This window comes from Symphalangus syndactylus, chromosome 9 (assembly GCF_028878055.3).
Source record: "Symphalangus syndactylus isolate Jambi chromosome 9, NHGRI_mSymSyn1-v2.1_pri, whole genome shotgun sequence".
Classification (NCBI taxonomy): domain Eukaryota; kingdom Metazoa; phylum Chordata; class Mammalia; order Primates; family Hylobatidae; genus Symphalangus; species Symphalangus syndactylus.
This window is the reverse complement of record NC_072431.2, coordinates 8,285,652-8,306,496: the sequence shown is the minus strand read 5'-3', so window position 1 is coordinate 8,306,496 and position 20,845 is coordinate 8,285,652. Positions and strand designations below refer to the sequence as shown.

The 20,845-nt window shown below is 34.7% G+C and overlaps 1 protein-coding gene across 2 annotated transcripts in view; it reads right to left on the bottom strand.

Moving 5' to 3' along the window:
- MDGA2 (MAM domain containing glycosylphosphatidylinositol anchor 2) overlaps window positions 1-20,845 on the bottom strand; it is an 837,606-nt gene that overhangs the window by 87,999 nt on the left and 728,762 nt on the right. The window lies entirely within an intron of this gene.

The following is a 20,845-nucleotide window of genomic DNA, read 5'->3' as shown; positions in this document are numbered from 1 at the left end:
AGGAAGAACACAAAGCATTTGGCCTAAGTGACTGGAGGAATGGGATTTTCATCAACCAAAATGGAAATCCATGGGAGGATGAAATCTGGAGAAAGAAGATCAAAGTCATTTTTAAATAATTTGAGTGATCTAAATGGATACACCAAGTATGCAGTAGGATATAACTAGTCTGGAACACAAGAGAGATCAGGACTGGAGATACAATCTTGCTAACCATAGGCATGCAGATAGAATTTAAGTTTAAAGCCATGAGACGGATGATATCACCAAGGGAGTGTGAGTAGATAGAGAAGGTGAAAGTCTGACGCTGGGGCAATCCAAGGTTAAGAGTTATGCGAGGAGATAAAAATCACACAGAAGCCTGAGAGGGAACAACCATAAATTTGAGGAAAACTAAAAATGTGGTATCCTAGAGGTCAAAAGAGGTATTTCAGGAAGTGAGTGATCCACTGTGTAGAAAACAATTAGCGGAAATGAAAATTTGTGTTTGTATTACCTGCAGCTTTCATCAGTAAAGTGAACTTAATAAAACTTAAAACAATTAGTAAAAGATCTGGTCAATATTTAGCTTATATTTAGATTTTTAAAGAAATGTGAATTACATATAGTGTATATAGCACATACAAGCCATCTCAGTTTTTCTTAATTCCCAAGATGAAAAGTTTACATACCATTTGGAATTATAGATCCAACTTCCCAATATTCTGAAGTATAATTTTTTCTATTACAAATAACATATTTATTTAATAATACAACAATATTTAATGAGAACCTATTCAATGCAAAATATTGTCCTAGTTATTAAGAATACAATGAATGAGGAGGTATGGCCTCCTCATTCATGGAATTAATTACATATTTTTTTTCCAGAATTTTCACGTAGCTTCACAATTCTTAGTAAGTTGAAAAGCTGTATTTTTATCATCACTCATTTAACATCTTTTCTTTTTTTCTTTCTTTTAATTAGATTAGGCCAGCTGTAGGGCTCATGCCTGTAATCCCAACACTTTGGGCAGCAGAGGTGCTCGGATCTCTTGAGCCTAGTTGTTAAAGACCCACCAACCTGAGCACGTTGCAAAATAATGTCTCTACCAGAAAAAAAAAAAAAAAAAAAAAAAAAAGAGCCGGGTGTGGTGGAGTGCACCTATGGTCCCAGCTACTCAGGAAGACCTGCTTGCTGTGGTGGGGGGATCACCTGAACCTAGGGAGGCAGAGGTTGCAGTGAGCCAAGATTGTGCCACTGCACTCCGGCCTGGGGGACAGAGCCAGGCCCTCAAAAAAAAAAAAAAAAAAAAAAAAAAAAAAAAAAAAAGCAAAGTCTCACATCTCAAATGAGAGGAAAACAAGACACTGAGTGAAGGAGTCAACAAGCAAAACATTCTTGATAAGTTGTAGTTGAAACAAAATTTTTCAAAATGAAATAAAGGAGGTGAATTCAGTAGTAGCTGAGTTGGACAGCTAGAGGTTTTAATTAAAAATACACATCTAATACCTACAAATTTACTAAAGAAGTAATGAGCTGCTTAGATGAGTAACATAAACCTAGAGTGTTTTCATTACAGAGTAGTGTCAAGATTGAATAGGGGAGGTAAAAGTCTAGTGTTTCTTTTCTATGAGGATTGAGGGGTTGCTTCTGTTATTTAATCAAGGAAGACACCTAAGGGTGATTGATTCAGTTCTAAGTAGCCCATTCTTAATAAAATAAACAATTCATTCAAAGAGAATCCAGAAGAGAATACAGGCACAACTAGGGATTATTTAGCATGGAAAAAAAGGGCGGGGGGCAAATAGAGTTTTCTCTATTTCAAGTTGAAATAGATCACAGAAGAAATCACAATAAATGTTAACAGATGTAAGAAATAAAATGAATACCAGTGATTTCCTATTAAAATGGTAAATATTTTGACTTACAAATGTTCTACCAATGACCTTTGAATATGGAATGGCCTACCTCAGTAGACTATAAATTTCCCTTTACTCGAGGTATTCAGTCAACACTTAAACAGCCATTTAGCAGGGCTGAGATGGGTAGCTGCCCACAAGATGGTCATTTAAAATAACTTTCAGTCCTGAAACTGAACTGTGTAGGCTGCTATAAAACATTTGCCTGTCAAACTGGATTTGATATGTTAACTAATTTTAGATTAAATATGATTTAAATACGGAGGAACTGGCACTCCAAAATTATCTCATAACATTAAAAAAAATTCCTCTTGAAAGGCCATGTATTTATTGAAAAGAAAGATGTCTTTCCAAATATAGTATTCATAAGGATGAATTCATCTCTAAGGTAGTGACCAGGAATCCAGACATTCTCAAATACCCTAGGTTATTCTGATGCAAGGAAATACAGATTTACAATTTGGAATGCTTTAAACAGGCTGAAATTTCTCTCTGAAATTACCTCCAAGTCTATATAACAAAAGATGTAAAAACTTATCCTAAAGTCATAAGAAACATCTCTCCGGTCTTCTTCCTCCTCTGAGACCGGCAGCAGCATGCCTGATCCAACAGCCAGGATCTCTCTGGGGCAAGACTGAGAGACATCAGATAACGGGGATGGAGCGAAGTAGGATAGAATAACAACAGGAAATATTTGAAGCATTTCAGGAAGTAGCTATCCTAGTATAGTGGACTTTTTTTGACTACCACAAGGATAACTGGCTGCATACCATGAATACAAATTGCCATTATTCTAGGAACATTATTTATCTAAATGAACACTTTTGAAGTTACTGAAATACTTTTACCCTGAAGTTAAGAAACAGATCCTCATGATCTTGTAATATGAATTTGTTCATCAAGATCCATTTTCAAGGTAGTAAAAAATTAAGCTCCAATCTAACCCACTAAAATGTTACAAATCAAATTTCACTATAAAATGTTATCATCTTTATATTTAATTGCAGGCTATTACAAAGACTTTCCAATGTATTTTTTAAATGCTTTATCTGCATTGAGTAAATCACACGTAATATTTTTTCATGGAGCATTAGATTAGAAAATACTTTAGAGACATTTCAATATCTCATATTATAGATACATAAATTAAGATGCAGAATGGAGATGGGGATATGAAAGGTTATACAAATAAATAATCAAATACAATAAGATCCATTACATTTTTTTACTTAGAATCAAGAGATTAAAAAATAAATTAAAGTTTTTTTAGTTGAATAATCATATTACTTGGAATTAAAGGTAAAAAATGTTTTCAGATGGTGCATAAATAGCAATGATTAGTAATAAGTAACTGCTAATCAGAAATAATTTTCAGTTGTTACGATTAAATATAGACATGCTTACTTACACCTCACAGCATACTTTCTACTGAAGCTACTGTGGAAAAGCTTTAAAAAGGAAAAATGCTTCCTGATTTTATTGGAAAAGGGCATCTTAAATTTTTTGAAACGGGACACACAATTTTCTCCTCTAATTTCAGAGCCAATTATACTTTATGCTTATATACTCATTTGTAAGAAAGACACAGTAAAACCAAGGAAATATCCTTATAATAATCCTGGGCTTTGACATCCAAACATGACATCTACTGGTTCAACAGGGAAAGAATTCATAAATACATATATTTTTTATACCTCAGCCATTTTAATTCTTCCAATAAGCACACCAAGAAAATTTTCTTACTCTGTCACATTCTAGTTTTATTCTTACACAATGTTGTTCCAATCTAAATATTTTCAGATTAACTGACCTAAAACTATATTCATTAACTGAACTGGGAGGTAATTTTTGGAATCATCATATATGATTATACATAAATCTTGGATTTAAAAAATATCCCTAAAATATCTATATAGAAAAAAATTGTTTTTGAAAATATTTTATAGATTTATATAGAAATACTGGTATTTTATTTTGCAAAATGGTTTAGAAAAATGATTACATTGAGATTGCAAAATATAATTTTATGCATAAATTTCAAACATAAATTAAAAACAATTATTATTCCCACTATGAACACTTAAAATATGCTTGGATAAAGGAACTGGTTTCAGTAAAGTCAATACAGGTTTTGAAACAAAAACAAAAGAAAGTATATAATAGTGATGAAGACCACACATATCTTGCTTTTGAAAATAATTCACATTTTGGAAAACAGACTGTATGAATATAAACTTAAAAGAACCACAGGTTTATAGGACATGTTTGCAAATTTAGGGACATCTATTAATTTTTCACTTTGTAAAAGAGACAATACGTAGCTAATACATATTGCTTTCCTACGAGGTGCTGAGAAAATCTAGATAAATAAAATGAGCCCATTTTATTACCAGATTGCATAATCTCAGAAAAAAAACTTATACAGATAACAAATTCTGATATAGTTGGTGGCGTAATTGACTCAAAACAAGAACAAATTTATGTTTTCCATGTAGAAATGCTAGATGAAATTATGCCAAACCTCTTTTTATATGTATGTTTGCAACCAAGAAAAAGAAGTCTCTAGGGATCAAAAAACACTGCTGAAAACAAGACATTTAATAAGAGTTTGGGGAGAAAACTAGAGTGCTGTTGGTCTTCTTTACCATTGGGAGATGGATTTTCAGGCCCATAGGAGATAAGGTTAATAGACTACTGCAAGAAGAGAAGTTGGTAATGAGGCCACCACCTATGACTAAAATCTAGAAAAGTTATAGTTTCAGACATAGGATATACTAGAAAACATTTGACTCTCACCAGTATAGGAAGACGACAAAAATATTGATGTTACCATAAAATTTTTTTGACTTTTGATACTGCTGGAGTGCTTGAAAAGAGCCAATGCCAAGTTGATCTTGAAAGACATGCTGTCACCTTAAAGTGCAGAGAATTCCTCTAAATCCCAATGATCATAAATTCACAAACATTTTGAATACACAAATAACACAAGAAAACATTCCACTGTGAGAGACTAACAAGGTAAATAAATAGTAAGATTAGACTTCAGATAATAGAAAAATAAAATAGAATTTAGGCTGGGCACAGTGGCTCATGCCTGTAATCCCAGCACTTTGGGAGGTCAAGGTGGGAGGATCACTTGAGGTCAGGAGTTCAAGACCAGCCTGGCAAACATGTTGAAACCCCATCTCTACTAAAAATACAAAAATCTACTGGGAGTGGTGGCAGGCACCTGTTATCCCAGCTACTCGGGAGGCTGAGGCAGGGGAATCGCTTGAATACGGGAGGCAGAGGTTGCAGTGAGCCGAGATTGCCCAACTACAGTCCAGCCTGGAAGACAACGCCAAGACTCTACCTCAAAAAAAAAAAAAAAAAAACAGGAAAGAAAGAAAAAGAAAAGAAAATAGAATTTATAAGTATACTTAATAAGACTGAAGTCATACAACAGGAAAATATAAACGAACACCATGGAATATTCTACGAAAGAATAATTGACACTGTCTACTGGCACCAAAGAAAGCCTTCACAAGAGAAATGTCTGGCATTTTAACTGATCTTGAAGAAAAAATCAAATCTCTCAGACAGAAAAGGTTGGTTCGTGAAGGGATAAAAAAGAGAAGAAATAAAGTATGTCCTTAGGTGGAGAAAAATGAGTATGTTGTAGATACTTTAGAAACTACTATAGAATATGGTACTGTTATAACATTCAGTGCCCACCTTTCCTACCAAACTGTGCACTTCTCAAGAACAGGGATGATATCATCAGCTCTCACCACAATGGCTGACATAATCCATGTGCTTGCAGAATACAGGAAAAATATGTCAGTGCTAACTTGTGAAGCATCTTAGTGATATAAGATGTTGAATATTTACTCTAAAGTCCAGTTATTCTGAAATGATTTTAACCAGTCCTCATGTAAATGGGACAAAAGATTGTATACTGAATCCACTGATTTTCATTTTCTTAGTGTGAAAAGAACTGAGTGATGGCAAATAATTGGATAGGAACCAAATAATTTAAATGGTGGTAAGGAAAGAATTTCACAAAAAACACACTTGCAAAGTATCAAAAATAATAAAACCTAATTTAAAACTTCTCAAATGTATACTGAAATCCAAGGTGAACTTAAACACCGGTGATACACTGATTTGAAAAAAAAAAAAAAGAAAGAAAAAAAAGCCTCCTAAAAATCAGAAATCACAGCTCTAGAAGCTAATCAATATAGCCAAACGATTTGAGAATCAAAGTCATATTGTGTTTACATACATAGACTGGCTAAGGCGGTGGGTTATGTGTTAAAATGTTAGGTAAAATATACAATAAAAATATATACAGCTCTCTGTCATTCCTTCATAGGGCAAAACACAGAACATGCAATTATTGGAACCAAAATTACATTCTCTTCAAATTAATGAATCTTGAGTAATATTAATTAGAAAAGAAGAGAGAAAAAATGTTGCTACAGAAACAGGCATTTTTCTAAATGTTTAATCAGGGAAATGATATAAATTTATTTTATGTTTTACAACAATAACTGCTGGGAAGGAAGCTAATGGATTGAATGAGTGAGAAATCTGAGGCAGGAAAGTAGTAAAAAAAAAATACTGCCTATATAAAAAAAAGATATATGATTTGAGAAAAGAAGAAAAGCTGACGAATTCAAAAGTGATTGCGCATACTGCTAATCAACATGCGTCTTCTGACTGGATCCTCAGCGTAGACTCCTAAATTTTCAGTCTTGAGAGAGGGAATGGTCACTAGCGTCTCTAACTGAGAGGGAAAATGACTGTGAGTATCTCATCCTGGAAAAGGAGTGAAAAATTTCATTATTTCTTGAGATTCTGTCCTTTTGAAGGCCTACTGTTTTAGATTCAAAGCCATATAAAAGTATGTGTCATGAAATTAAGACCATAAAGAATACTTTGAGGAAAATAAGATTTAATTCTGTCAAGTCAAAAGAAAATTTAAAAAAATAGAAATATACTCATCGCTGTTATCTATATTTGGCATTTATTTGTAGGGTATTTAATATTATGTCTTATATTAAAAGTAAGTAATACAGGAATTATTACTAATCTGATGGGTTCTACCTATTTCATTGGCTTGAAAGATACTAAATTAATATGAAGAGGGAATTTAAAAATGTTAAACATGCAAGCAGTATTTAACAAAATAAACAATTGTATCTGATTTTAAAACAATATCTTGGAATTAAGATGAATGTCATAGCAGCAATAAAACTCAATGTCATTAATAGTTTGTCCAACAGTGATAACTTGTCAATATGTATGCAGGAAATAAAAACATAACAACTAATTAATACAACTGTGAAGTCAATGACACCATCTCTCAGTTAAAGGTTCATTTTTAAAATGAACGCAAAATGTGTGTAACAATTTATAATCCAGCTAAATTATTTAGGTCAAGTGCCTTTGTACTTGAGACACACAAGTGTTTATCAAAACTGTGTCTTCCCATTTTAGTAACAGCGAATATATTTTTCAATGGCCAGTCATTATCATGACATTATTTATAAATTGCAATATAGCTGGTGTATTCATCCCTTACTTGAATTCATTTTCTTCTGCTGGAGGCAGAGCTGTACACATCACATTAAGGCAGACTACCCTGTGACCACACTTCAGCACTCAAGAGCTTCCTAAGAATTTATAGCCCTGGAAAGCAGGTTTACTGATTAGTTAAATAACAAAACTATTGATTACATTGTCAGTCTTTACAAATCACTGGGCTCTTTATAGAAAGCCTTTAAATCTGCTCAGGCATAAGGTACAATTGCTTTGGTTACAATATTATGATTTCTCTTGTAGGTTATGCCTCTTCAAAATAAATCTGCTGAAAAAATAAAGGTCTCATTTCCCAGAAATGATTTTATTTAAAACATTCCGTATCAAGTTAGTATTCCTATTATTAATCTGGAAAACTTGTTTACGAATATCAATTTGAGCATTATTTAAAAAAAATTCAGTCACAAAAACAATACGTTCAGCCAATATATGAATTTATGAACTGACAAATTCATAATAATATGTCTAAAGCATTTTTATGATGAACATATACCAAGAGAAACTGGGAACAAGCTTTATGGAATTTATGGCTAAATTCACTTATAAAAGGAAGTCTTGCCCACTCATCTTTTTCTGATTCTTCTCTTGCATTTACAGATTCATCTTTTAGATTGCCTCTTCTTTGTAACTATTAGAGTTTATTCTAATAACATTGAACCTCACTCTTATCACTCCACACCAACAAAAGCTTTGTAACTCAGTATTTATTGAATAAATCAATCAGTGAACTTTCCACATGATTTCACTTCTCCTATTCACTTTCTAGTGACTCAGCATGCCAATAACTGAATGCTTCTAAAGCCCCAGTTTCATCTTCACACACCTTGATCCCATAAACTACTTTCCTCCTGCAGTCCCTCTCTGCTTTTCAATTGTTATCTATCTTTTAATACCAAAATCACGCCTATCCTTCCTTCCTTTAGTAACTCTTTATTCTATGATAATTATTTACACCACAGTACTTAGCATTTAATTATGAAAACATATCATAATTTTATCCCAATACATAAAAAGTCCCAAAAATGTTTTCTATAAAATCATTTTTATTTCTTGTTGAGGCCCTTTCCCAGATTTAGACATAATATAGTTGAGGCCAGTATCGGGTACTGAACAATACAAAGCAACCACACCTTTAAAATGTAAAAATCATTCTTAGCTCATGGGCCATATACACACAGTTGGCCAGCTGAATTTCGCTCTGGGGTCACATCTATGACCCATGATTGCTAAACTCTGTTCTAAATTATTTCAGGATGTTACAGTTTGCAATGTATTGTTACTAGGTTCTTATCTGAGAGTTCAGAATATGCTAAGTTTACATCTAAAAAGTGTCTTTCTTAGGCTTGACCTGTCTGCCGAATTGTTATTTTAAACAAATATGCCATTTATGTATGTATGAACCACAGCTTTGGTGAAGAGTGAAAGTTAGCCACATAGAATCTCTAACTAGCAAAGTATAAAAATTGAAAGACTCCAAGCCTAGATTCCCTGGTAGATTCCCTATGCTAATTTGAATGATGTATATTTAACATTTATGTTACATCAAACCCCTAAAGAGGGAAAATGAATATTAGGAAGTTACATCTGATAGATTTGGTACCTCCTAATTATGAATACTGGGTCTATGGAATTACTTGCTTGGAAACTTTGCTAATTATTCCTCAAGGTGAAGGTTATGAAAGACCTATGATTTATGTGATCTAGTTTTGACAATAGAGTTTAATTGGTAGGGCAAATGTATATATATCAAGTATATATACATATATGTGTGGATGTGTATATATGTATATATATGTATGTGTGTATATATATATGTATGTGTATATATACGTGTATATATGTATATATATACGTGTATATATATATGTGTATATATATATACGTGTGTATATATATATATATTTTTTTTTTTTTATTTATTTTTTTTTTTGAGATGGACTCTCATTCTGTCTCCCAGGCCGGAGTGCAAATGGCGCGATCTTGGCTCACTGCAACATCCACCTTCTGGATTCAAGTGATTCTCCTACTTCGGCCTCCCGAGTAGCTGGGATGACACATCCATCTAATTTTTGTATTTTTAATAGAGACAGGATTTTGCCATGTTGGTCAGGCTGGTCTTGAACTCCTGACCTCAGGTGATCTGCCTTCCTCAGCCTCCCAAAGTGTTGGGATTACAAGCATGAACCACCACGCCCGGCCCATGATTATATAATTTGAGAGGGTGACAAATGCAAAATTCACCTAATCATGCAATGAGTTGACAGGTTATTTGTGCTCCTATTTTTATTATTTTCAGAATTGACCATGTCATTCCAATTCTAAGTATTCATTTACAACTGAAAACTATTTATTTCATGAGTATGCAACACCCAAAGAAGAAAAAAAAAACTGAAGAGATTGAGAAGTTCAATATTTCTAACATGTAATACCCAAATGTTGGCAAAAGGCTTCAATAAAGTTTAACAGAATTTGTCTCACACAGATAGATAATTAAAACTTAGTCCCAATTGCACTTTGTAGATGCAGTACAAGCAATACTTTTAAAAACTTCTCTAGAACAAATTAAAAGAGATTTAAGATGTCATCAGCGTATTTTTTTTTTAAAGTCAAATTACTCTCATATCCTTTTTGGTATTCTATGCATTATTCTCTCATATACCAACATCAGTAAAAAAACAAACTTTGGTAAATAAAAACAGTAATATTTAGAATATTTAATGGACTTTTTAAAAATCACAAACTTAAAAACCCTTAGAAGAAAACTTCAGCTAAAATAAGTGCTTATTTTCCTTGCTTAAATAATCTTATATAAGATCTGTTTAATGAGAAATAATGACTAAGAAGATTCTATTTATAACATGTATTTGAAATGAGAAAGAGTTAATCACACTGGCAAATCTTTTCTTTCCTTAGGATTATTCATAAAATCCCTATCCTTATAACTACCTTCATTTTGATAAAGCGACTGCTGTTACTAACAACAATACCTCCATGAAATGACCACATTATATTTTATCACCCTTTCAATAGTTAATTGTCTTAATTTATCTTCCTGTTTTTTAAACAAATTATAAGCTCCAGATGGCAAACATCTCTTCTTCATATATTGTCCTATCGGTTGAGGATCTAAAAGGAAATCAATTGTACTTAAAATAAAACTCTTTTTAAAAATCTCAAAATCTGGGCCAGGTGCGGTGCCTCAGGCCTGTAATCCCAAAGCTTTGGGAGGCCGAGGTGGGCGGATCACGAGGTCAAGAGTTCAAGACCAGCCTGACTAACATGATGAAACATCGTTTCTACTAAAAATACAAAAATTAGCAGGGCATGGTGGCACGCGCCTGTAATCCCAGCTCCTCAGCAGGCTGAGGCAGAAGAATCGCTTGAACCAGGGAGGAAGTGGTTACAGTGAGCCGAGATTGCGTCACTATACTCCAGCATGAGTGACAGAGACAGACTACGTCTCAAAAACAAAAAAAAAAATCAAAATATTTTTATTGAGATAGTCATTTGCAGCTGGTAGGAAAAGAAGGAGTAATTCAGGTACTTACTACAGAGTTGTCATCAGAAATACGTTGATTTAAATTTTGTCAATTGAAAGAATATTTTTAAATTTGTTAATATTATCAGGGAAAATATCTCCCCTGAATAAAGCACTCAAATATGTACCACATTTTTCAGTAGAACTTTGGAGGTCAATTTCTTTTATAATTTTCAGTTACAATTAAGAAAAAAATGTGTTTCATTCCAATTTCTTTATTTTTGCTTCTTTTTTTTGAGATGGAGTCTACCTCTGTCACCCAGGCTGGAGTAAAGTGGTGCCATCTCAACTCACTGCAACCTCTGCCTCCTGGGTTTCAGTGATTCTCCTGCCTCAGCCTCCTGAGTAGCAGGGACTAGAGGCACGAGCCACTACACTCAGCTAATTTTTGTATTTTTAGTAGAGACGGGAATTCGCCATGTTGGCCAGGTTGGTCTCAAACTCCTGACCTCAGGTGATCCACCAGCCTCAGCCTCCCAAAGGGTTGAGATTACAGGCATGAGCCACCGTGCCCAGCCTATTTTTGTTAGTATAATTGAGAAATGTAATCAATTGTAGTCATATGAATAAAAACATTTTTAAATTTTTCATTAAATTTTTATTTAAGTAAATAAAAATGACTGGAGTAATCCATAGAATATCAAAAAATATCGATGGAATAACAATAAGTAATATAGAGCAAAATGGAATAATAATGTGTGTGTACATAACCCATAATTTGACAAATTCCAATTATTTAAGCTTTATGTTTATTACAATACTCCAATCTTCAGAGACTCATTTAAAGAAAATGCCATATAGCAGGATTCCCATGATATACAGTTCATTTCCTTTATTAATATGTATTAGCATAAAGAACGATAGCTATGAAGTAATTAAAATTATGGCAACTTCAATTTTCTTTTCCTAATAAAAAAAATGAGGCCGGGCGCGGTGGCTCACGCTTGTAATCCCAGCACTTTGGGAGGCCGAGGCGGGCGGATCACAAGGTCAGGAGATCGAGACCACAGTGAAACCCCGTCTCTACTAAAAATACAAAAAATTAGCCGGGCGTGGTGGCGGGCGCCTGTAGTCCCAGCTACTCGGAGAGGCTGAGGCAGGAGAATGGCGTGAACCCAGGAGGCGGAGCTTGCAGTGAGCCGAGATTGCGCCATTGCACTCCAGCCTGGGCGATACAGTGAGACTCCATCTCAAAAAAAAAAAGAAAAAAAAAAAAAAAAAGAATTAGAAACTAGAAAAATGATGATCAGATCCCAAGACTGTATAATTCACCAAGAATCCTGCCACTAGTTATTAGGAAACAAGTCACTCAGACTGAAATAGGTAGGCAACCTACTTGGGTTTTCAGAAGTAACATGGTTTAGTAATTACTCCATCCTTATAAAATCATGTCTGTTCTACCAAACCATCGAATGTTCACTCCACACATACTCCACGTCAGTTGAATGCTAACCTGATATATTTCCCATTGTACAATTTCTCCCCCAGTTTAAGACACGTTCCAGAAGAGTTCATGTCATTTGAGTAGAGCTCTGTCATAGAAAATCAAGACTTTACTCACAAATTAATTAATAAACATAGTTAATCAGCAAAATAATAATAGCAATAGATTGATTTCATAACTACCAAGAAGTCTTTAAAAATTTTTTTTTGGTTCTCAAAATGACAAGTACTTTATGAATTGGGCTAGAATAAAAAGACATATCTGAAGATCCAAAAGGATCTTAATACACAAATTATTATTTTTAAAATTATATGATTAGTCTATATAAAATACCTATCAGAACATTGGGCAAAATATAAGTGTTTAATAAATGTTAATCTCCCACTACACTTCCCTTGCCACCCCAACAGCAAAAGAAAATCTAATCAAATAACATTCTTCAGGAAGATTTCCGTAAGTTAATTTGATTATTGTTAACATATACAGGAATTTGAGGGAATTTTAAAATTAACTAGACAATTTTAAACGAGTTTGCATTTATTTTCTTGAAACTTTAATGAGGCATTATTTCAACACAATTGTGTCACCCATGGCTTCTTTTTGACATTCTCCTACAGAACTATACAAAGTTCTACTGGTTTATGCAACAAATATACATACATATATATATATATACTTTTCTTGGGCAATATAAAATAAATTCATGCATTTAACAGATAAATACTGTTTCAACTTAAATGAATAACTCCTTGATTCTGAAATCCTAGATACACTTTGCAAAAAAATGATGAAAAATATGAGTAATACACGTCAATTTTTTCTGAAAATAAGTTTAGTTAAGAATCTTGTCCAAAAATTCAAAAAGGTTATTTAAATTTGATGAAACCATAATGTTTACACTTGGCATGCAAGTAGGAAATTAGGAAATTGCCTAGGACTTAAAAAATGTTGGGAAATAAAAATTATATTTTCATTTATGTTATACTTGGAATCTTCAAATTCTCTATCGTCTTGTTTGTCTATTATAAAGATTTCCAAGGGGCCTTCATTCACCACTACTCTAGCAAGCATTTAAGACACATACCAGAATTATGGTCCTGCACTGCTGTTTATAAATTATTCTTTTATAATTTACAACTAAAAACATGGACTTACGGAGCAAGAAAAACCTTGATAAATAAAAATGGTATCTCAATTTTATATAGGAATTTACAGCTCACAAAGAACTTTCACAAATATTAACTTAGTTCAGTCTTCACGGAGCTGAGGGAGGTCAAATACACAGAGGCATATTTCTTGGCTTGAATTGCAAATCTTCAAAGTTAATAAGACTGTCATAATTACTGAACTGACACATACTACTGTCCTTGTCTGGTCTGCAGATCTTACCTCAAAAAGATCCAAATGGATATTTTATCAGAAGGAAGAGAAGTTGCATAATTCACCTAAACATACAAAGAAAGCTGGCATTCAAACTGAGAGGTTCTGAGTCTACCTTCCTTAAGGTATATTATATTAGGAATGTTACGGTAAAATGACACGATCAGAAATCCCTCCTTATGGAAATATTACAGCAAATGCTGTAAGAACGCAGAAAGAACACAAACCTACTTTTGCTTAATTTTATATTAAAAAAATCATTTCATTAATACACGGTGTATGTCAATTGTCACTACTACTTTTTTGTCAGTGGGTGAGGAAAGCACAAGGTCAAAACAGCTGTGACATGCTGCATTTGGCTTCTGTCACAGTTATGGCTCTGCGTCAATTTTGTGATTCTCTTTTGCTTGTACATAATGCTCTGCAACTACTGCTTCAAGAGTTATGCCACTTGATCTCCAGGTGGATAGTGTCAGAATTTTATTACAAAAAGAGTTATGCCACTTACTTCACATTTCACAACCATATGCTTTACTGAACCAACTGTAGAGTAAGTGAATTGGTGGCATAGAGAGCACAGATATTATCAGGAGAGCAGAAGAAATTCCACGGAAGTTATTTAATGAGACGGAAGCAGAAAATGAATAATGTACATTATGCCCAATTCCTGAGATCAGCACAAATTGCCCATTTTGTAGTGAGTGCACTTTTGTTACAAATCTCCCACGTTATAGGCACCGTGAGCACACTTTAGTTCTCTTACCAATCCAGCTCACCCTACATATCCCGCACCTAGGAAATACTACTTGATTCTCTGCTGAAGACTCAATCCCTAAAGTATCTAGTTAACCACATAGAAACTCAATTGCTTATTTGCATGTGAGCCATAAAAGAAACATAAATGTTATCTGTACTCCTCTTAAATACACAAGATATACAAAAGCATTTATAAGCCAATATGTAAAATAACCCAAAACTCTGGTTATTTAGTAGAACCCACATTCTTACAATCTCCAAAACCTTTTCCTGGCTCTTTCTGGGAATCCCCAAGAGATTTCTCACATGTAATCAGAACGCCACTTAACATCAGGTTTTCCTGCCCTTCCTTTCTTGCTCCATCTTCCACCAGTCCACAGTAAATGCCCACAAAGCTAGCTAGACAAAGCTAACCACTGCCTTCACCTTCACCATCGCCACCACTACCAGGTATTCTATCTCCAGAGGCTTCCAACACTTCCTTGAGAGTGGAATGCGGGGATTGGCTTGGCAGAAAGTGTTTGGGTTGACATGGAGAGTTGGAGGAAGTTGTGACACTTCCATTTTACTTGACAGAACTGATTTATTCATTAGGCACAGGAGTCACAGCACCTAGGACCTATGATAATTCAGAGGTCCAAGGAAATGTTTTAAATTTAATTCATTTTAAAATTGGAAGAAAAATGAACATAATAATACTAAATAAACAACAACAATAAAAATTGGGATTATAGATCCTACTTATATAAATGCAGTCATAAATATATAATTTTAAATTTTGATGTATTACTTAATTTTTTAATGAAGTGGACCACAAAGACAAAGGTGCCTATGGTTAAAAGTCATAACTTGTTCCTGCCAGTCAATCACTTGAGCTCCTGTTCATGTCTATAATTTCGTTCTTGAAAAGTTCTGTCAACTTCTGACACCAGCCCATAAGATAGGGGCAAACCAGAAGCAAAGGGACAATCAGAGAACAGATATACACCTTTCCCTTACATCATCTTTGCTCTTCTGCTGGGCCTTCTCTTCTCCCATGAGGAACTGCTATTTTTCACCTCCCATTATTAAACAAAATATCTTTATTTATGGGAATGGAGGTCCATGTATATTGGTACATGTAGGGAGATGTTATATGAATTTGAATTGTGTAAGTAAAATAATATGTGAAAAAATACCAACATACAAAATTTGAAATAGAGTATATATCCAAACAAGGGAAAAATCTCACTTATAATATATTAGAAATTTAATTTATTTTTGTTCATCTCTGTAATATCAGATACTGAAGGACTTTTCCTTTCCTATACTGTGGTATGGATAGCTTCTCATATATCACATCAAGAGGATAAAGGACAAAAACCATATGATCATCTCAATAGACACAGAAGAAGCATTTGATAAAATCGAACATTCCTTCATGTAAAAAAACAAAAGCTCTCAATAAATTAGGTGTAGAAGGCCCACAACACAAGGAACCTCAACACAATAATGTCTCTATAGGACAAACCCACAGCTAACATCATACTGAATGAAGAAAAGCGGAACATGTTTTTTTCAAAGAACTGAGACAAGGATGCCCACTCTTACCACTCTTATTCAATGCAGTACTAGATGTCCTAGCCAGAGCAATTAGGCAAGAGAAAAAAATAAAAGGCATCAAAATTGGAAAAGAGGTGAAATTGTCCCTGTTTGCTGATGGCATACTTTTATATGCAGAAAAACCTAAAGACTCTACCAAAAAAACTCTTAGAACTGATAAATAAATTTAATAAAGTTGCAGGACACAATAGCAGCATACACAAATCAGTAGCATTTACATACGCCTGGAGTGAAGAGTCTGAAAAAGAAATAAAGCAAACAATGCCATTTACAACAGGCACACCGCTCCCCCCGCCCCCACCCCACACACAAATACCTGAAACAAATTTAACAAAGGAAGTAAAAGATCTTTATAAGGAAAACTATAAAATACTGGTTAAAAAAAATTGAGGAAGACACCAAAAAGTAGAAAGACATCCCATGTTAATGGTCTAGAAGAATACTGTTACAATGACCACACAAAAAAGCAATATATAGATTCAATGCAATTGCTGTCAATTACTAATCAAAGTACCAATGACATTCTTCACAGAAATAGAAAAAAAATCCTAAAATTTGCATGGAACCACAGAAGATTCTAAACAGTCAAAACAATCTTGAGCAAGAGAAACAAAGTTGAAGGCGTTATACTACCAACTTCAAAATACACTACAAAGCTATAATAACCAAAACAGTATGGTGCTGGCACATAGACGAATGGAATAGAATACAGAACCCTGAAATTAACTGACATTTCTACAGCCAACTGATTTTTGACAAAGGTGCCAAGAACATTCCTTTGGGAAAGGACAGTCTGTTCAATAATGATGCTAGGAAAACTAGATATCCATATGCAGAAGAATGAAACTAGACATCTCTTACTCTATATAAAAATTAATTCCAAACAGATTAAAGACTTAAATGTAAGATCTGGAATTGTAAAACTACTAGAAGAAAACACAAGGGAAATGCTTCAGAACACTGGGCTGAGAAAAGATTTTATGAATAAGACTTCAAAAACACAAGCAACAAAAGCAATAATAAACAAATGGGATTGCATTAAACCAAAAAGCTTTTGAACATCAAAAGAAGCAATCAAGAGACTGAAAAGACAATGCAGAATGGCAGAAAATATTTGCAAACTATTCATATTACAGGGAATTACCATCCAGAAAATACAATGATCTCAGACATCTCCAGCACAAAAAATAAACAATCTAAGTTTTTTAATGGGCTAACGATCTGAATAGACATTTATCAAAAGAAGACATATAAATGGCCAAAAAATATTTGAAAAAATGCTCAACATCACTAATCATCAGGGAAGTGCAAATCAGAACCACAGTAAGATATCATCTGGCTGGGCATGGTGGCTCACGCCTGTAATCCCAGCACTTTGGGAGGCAGAGACGGGTGGATCACCTGAGGTCAGGAGTTGGAGACCAGCCTGACCAACATGGTGAAACCCCTTCTCTACTAAAAAAACAAAAATTAGCTGGGTGTGGTGGCGGGAGCCTGTAATCCCAGCTACTCGGGAGGGCTGAGGCAGAAAAATCGCCTAAACCCTAGAGGTGGAGGTTGCAGTGAGCCAAAATCATGCCATTGTACTCCAGCTTGGGCAACAAGAGCCAAATTCCATCACAAAAAAAAAAAAAAAAAAAAGAGACAACATCCTACCCCAATTAGAACAGCTATTATGAAAAAGCCAAAATATGACAAATGCTGGTGAAGATGGCAAGAAAGGGGAATTCAAACATTGTTGGTGGGAATGTAAATTAGTACAGCCACTGCGGAGAACAGTATGGAGGTTCCTCAAAAAACTACAAATGAAAGTACCATATGATTCAACAATCCCTCTACTGATATTTATCCAAAGGGAAGGAAATCAGTACAGTACAGAGATATTTACACTTGCATATTTATTGTAGTACTATTCACAATAGTCAGAATATGAAATCAACTTTAGTATCCATTAAGGGATGGACTGGAAGATAAAATGTAGTATATATACAATGGAATACTATTTGGCCATAAGAAAGTATGAAATTCTGTCATTTGCAACAAAACGGATGAGCCTGGAGGGCATTATGTTAAGCGAAATAAGCAAGGAGCAGGAAGTTGAACATTTCACGATCTCATGCATTTATGGAAGCTAAAAAGGTTGATCTCATAAATGTAGAGGGTAGAACAGAGGTTACTAGAGCCCAGGAGGGGTAGTTGAGAAGGAGAGAATAGGGCGAGATTTTTGAGAGAATACAAAATTACAGATAGGAGGGATAAATTGTAGTGTTCTATAGCACCGTAGGATGACTATAGTTTACAATATATTATATATTTTCTAATAGCTGGTAGATGGGATATTGAATGTTTCCAACACAATGAAATAATAAATGTTTGAGATAGTAGATATGCTAATTACTATGATTTGATCACTACATATTGTATGTATCGAAACATTGCTTTGGACCCCATAAATACGTAAAATTATTATATGTCACTTAAAAAGTTTTTAACAAGGTTCCCATGAAATGCTTTCCACTGAGATCTTTCTATTCATGACCTTATAAACCTGCTTCCAGTGTTCTACCACAGAACACTGTTCATAGAAAATACTAAAAATAGCAGTTTCTAAAGCATTATTTACAGGCGTGAGCCACTGCATCCAGCGCAATAAAGTTGTTTTTTTTTTTTTGTTTTTTTTTTTAAAGACAGAGTCTCGCTCTGTCACCCAGGCTGGAGTGCAGTGGCGTGATCTCGGCTCATTGCAACCTCTGCCTCCCAGGTTCAAGGGACTTGGGAGCTTAATATTGGATAAAACAATTATTTCCAGGCCTAAGGAAGAATTGGTGTTTAATCTCTCCCAGACAGAACAAGATGTTTTAAGGCACTTTTGTTGTTAGTTGCTGTATTTGTCAGGCACCATGCTAATCAACTTGCAGACACACGTTTTTTAATATTCACAGTCTCATGCAAGATGGCAATATCCTTATCATTGTGTCCTTTCACAAGACTAAAGTGAAGATTAGAGATCTTAAGCCACTTGTGCTGTAGTAAGCAACCATCAAGTCACGAAGCTACATTTTGAACTCAGGCTGTCCAAAGTCCATTTTACACTAATTTCCAATACCTTTGGGTATGGTTGCTCACAACCAAGTGCATGCCTGGCTGAAAGCATGACTGAGGCTGAAATCCAGGCTGTATTACTCTTGCTACCACGCTTGCCCTGGTAAAAACTACATCTACTTCAAGAAAGGAGCTTTTCTCTCCTCCTAATTTACAGTTATTGTATAGGCTAGTGGACTTTCTGATAGGGTGGGGGACTTATTGCAAAAGGGTCTCCACTTTGCCTCTGTGAGTACGGAAACCTAAACTACAAGTTTATCCCTAGGACTCAACCATATTTGCTATGTTATATCATTATTTGAAGTATTGTCGACTCAGGAATTTACAAAGATAAGGATTGACTAAATCTCTAGAATAAAAACAAGTACTTTGTTAAATATTTAACTCAGGAATAATAAATATACCATAAGCTGCAAATAAATGTATTTAGTCTTGACTAAAGCTACCTATTTCCTTAAAACTTAATAGTTCCGGCCGGGCGCGGTGGCTCACGCCTGTAATCCCAGCACATTGGGAGGCTGAGGAGGGTGGATCGTTTGAGGTCAGGAATTCAAGACCAGCCTGGCCAACATGGTGAAACCTGGTCTCTACAAAAACACAAAAACTGGCCAGGCACGATGGTGGGCGCCTGTAATCCCAGCTACTCAGGAGGCTGAAGCAGAAGAATCGCTCAAACCTCGGGGGGTGGAGGCTGCAGTGAGCTAAGATCATGCCATTGCACTCCAGCCTGGATGACAGAGAGATACTCTGTCTCAAAAAAAAAAAAAAAAAAAAGTTAAACTTAATAGTTCGAAAATATCTAAAAGCCTTGTATTCGTTTAAAGGACCATTGGTTGAGTGTGTGCGCGGAGGGGAACAGATGGATGAAATGATCCAGCGACTCTCAGGCTGAAAGAACTGAATGTTCAATGGTGTACTTATAGACCACATTAACTTCTTGGCAAGTGCTGCTGCTGCACATGTGGGTGGTCCATCGCTGAATGTGAATGTGCTGAATATCATTTGGGCAGGGAGCAAGAGGTGTTCAAGTGAGTTGGAGAGAAGCCCAGAAGGTACGCTGTTTATCTTCTAGGAACATTTATTTTCTGCAAAACATATAACTTGAGTTAACAAAGTAGATTTAGATGTGAATAAAGGAAACTGGTTATTGAACCTGCATCACTGTGACTCTCCAGGAATAACTAAAAGTCTTGAATTTGAATCCTAGAACAAGAAAAAGAATAGAGCACAAATAACTGCTCTTATCACCTTGCAAGGAATCACTGGACTGGATCTGACCGCAAAGAAGTTATCTATCTGCCTGCAGTTGGATCTCGAGGCTCCTTGTAATGGTCTTTGTCGTACATTCTTTTAAAATAGACACAGTCATTAGAATGATAAGAGAAGGAGATTTCTTAAGTCATGCTCACTTAAGTAATGTGAAATTATAAGACTTTGGTTATAACCTGTGGTCTGAATCCTTGACAGAATTTGTAACAAGGAAACCTCTATTGACTTTCTCAACTTAGAGCCCTGTCACAAAATCTCTCTTAAGAAAA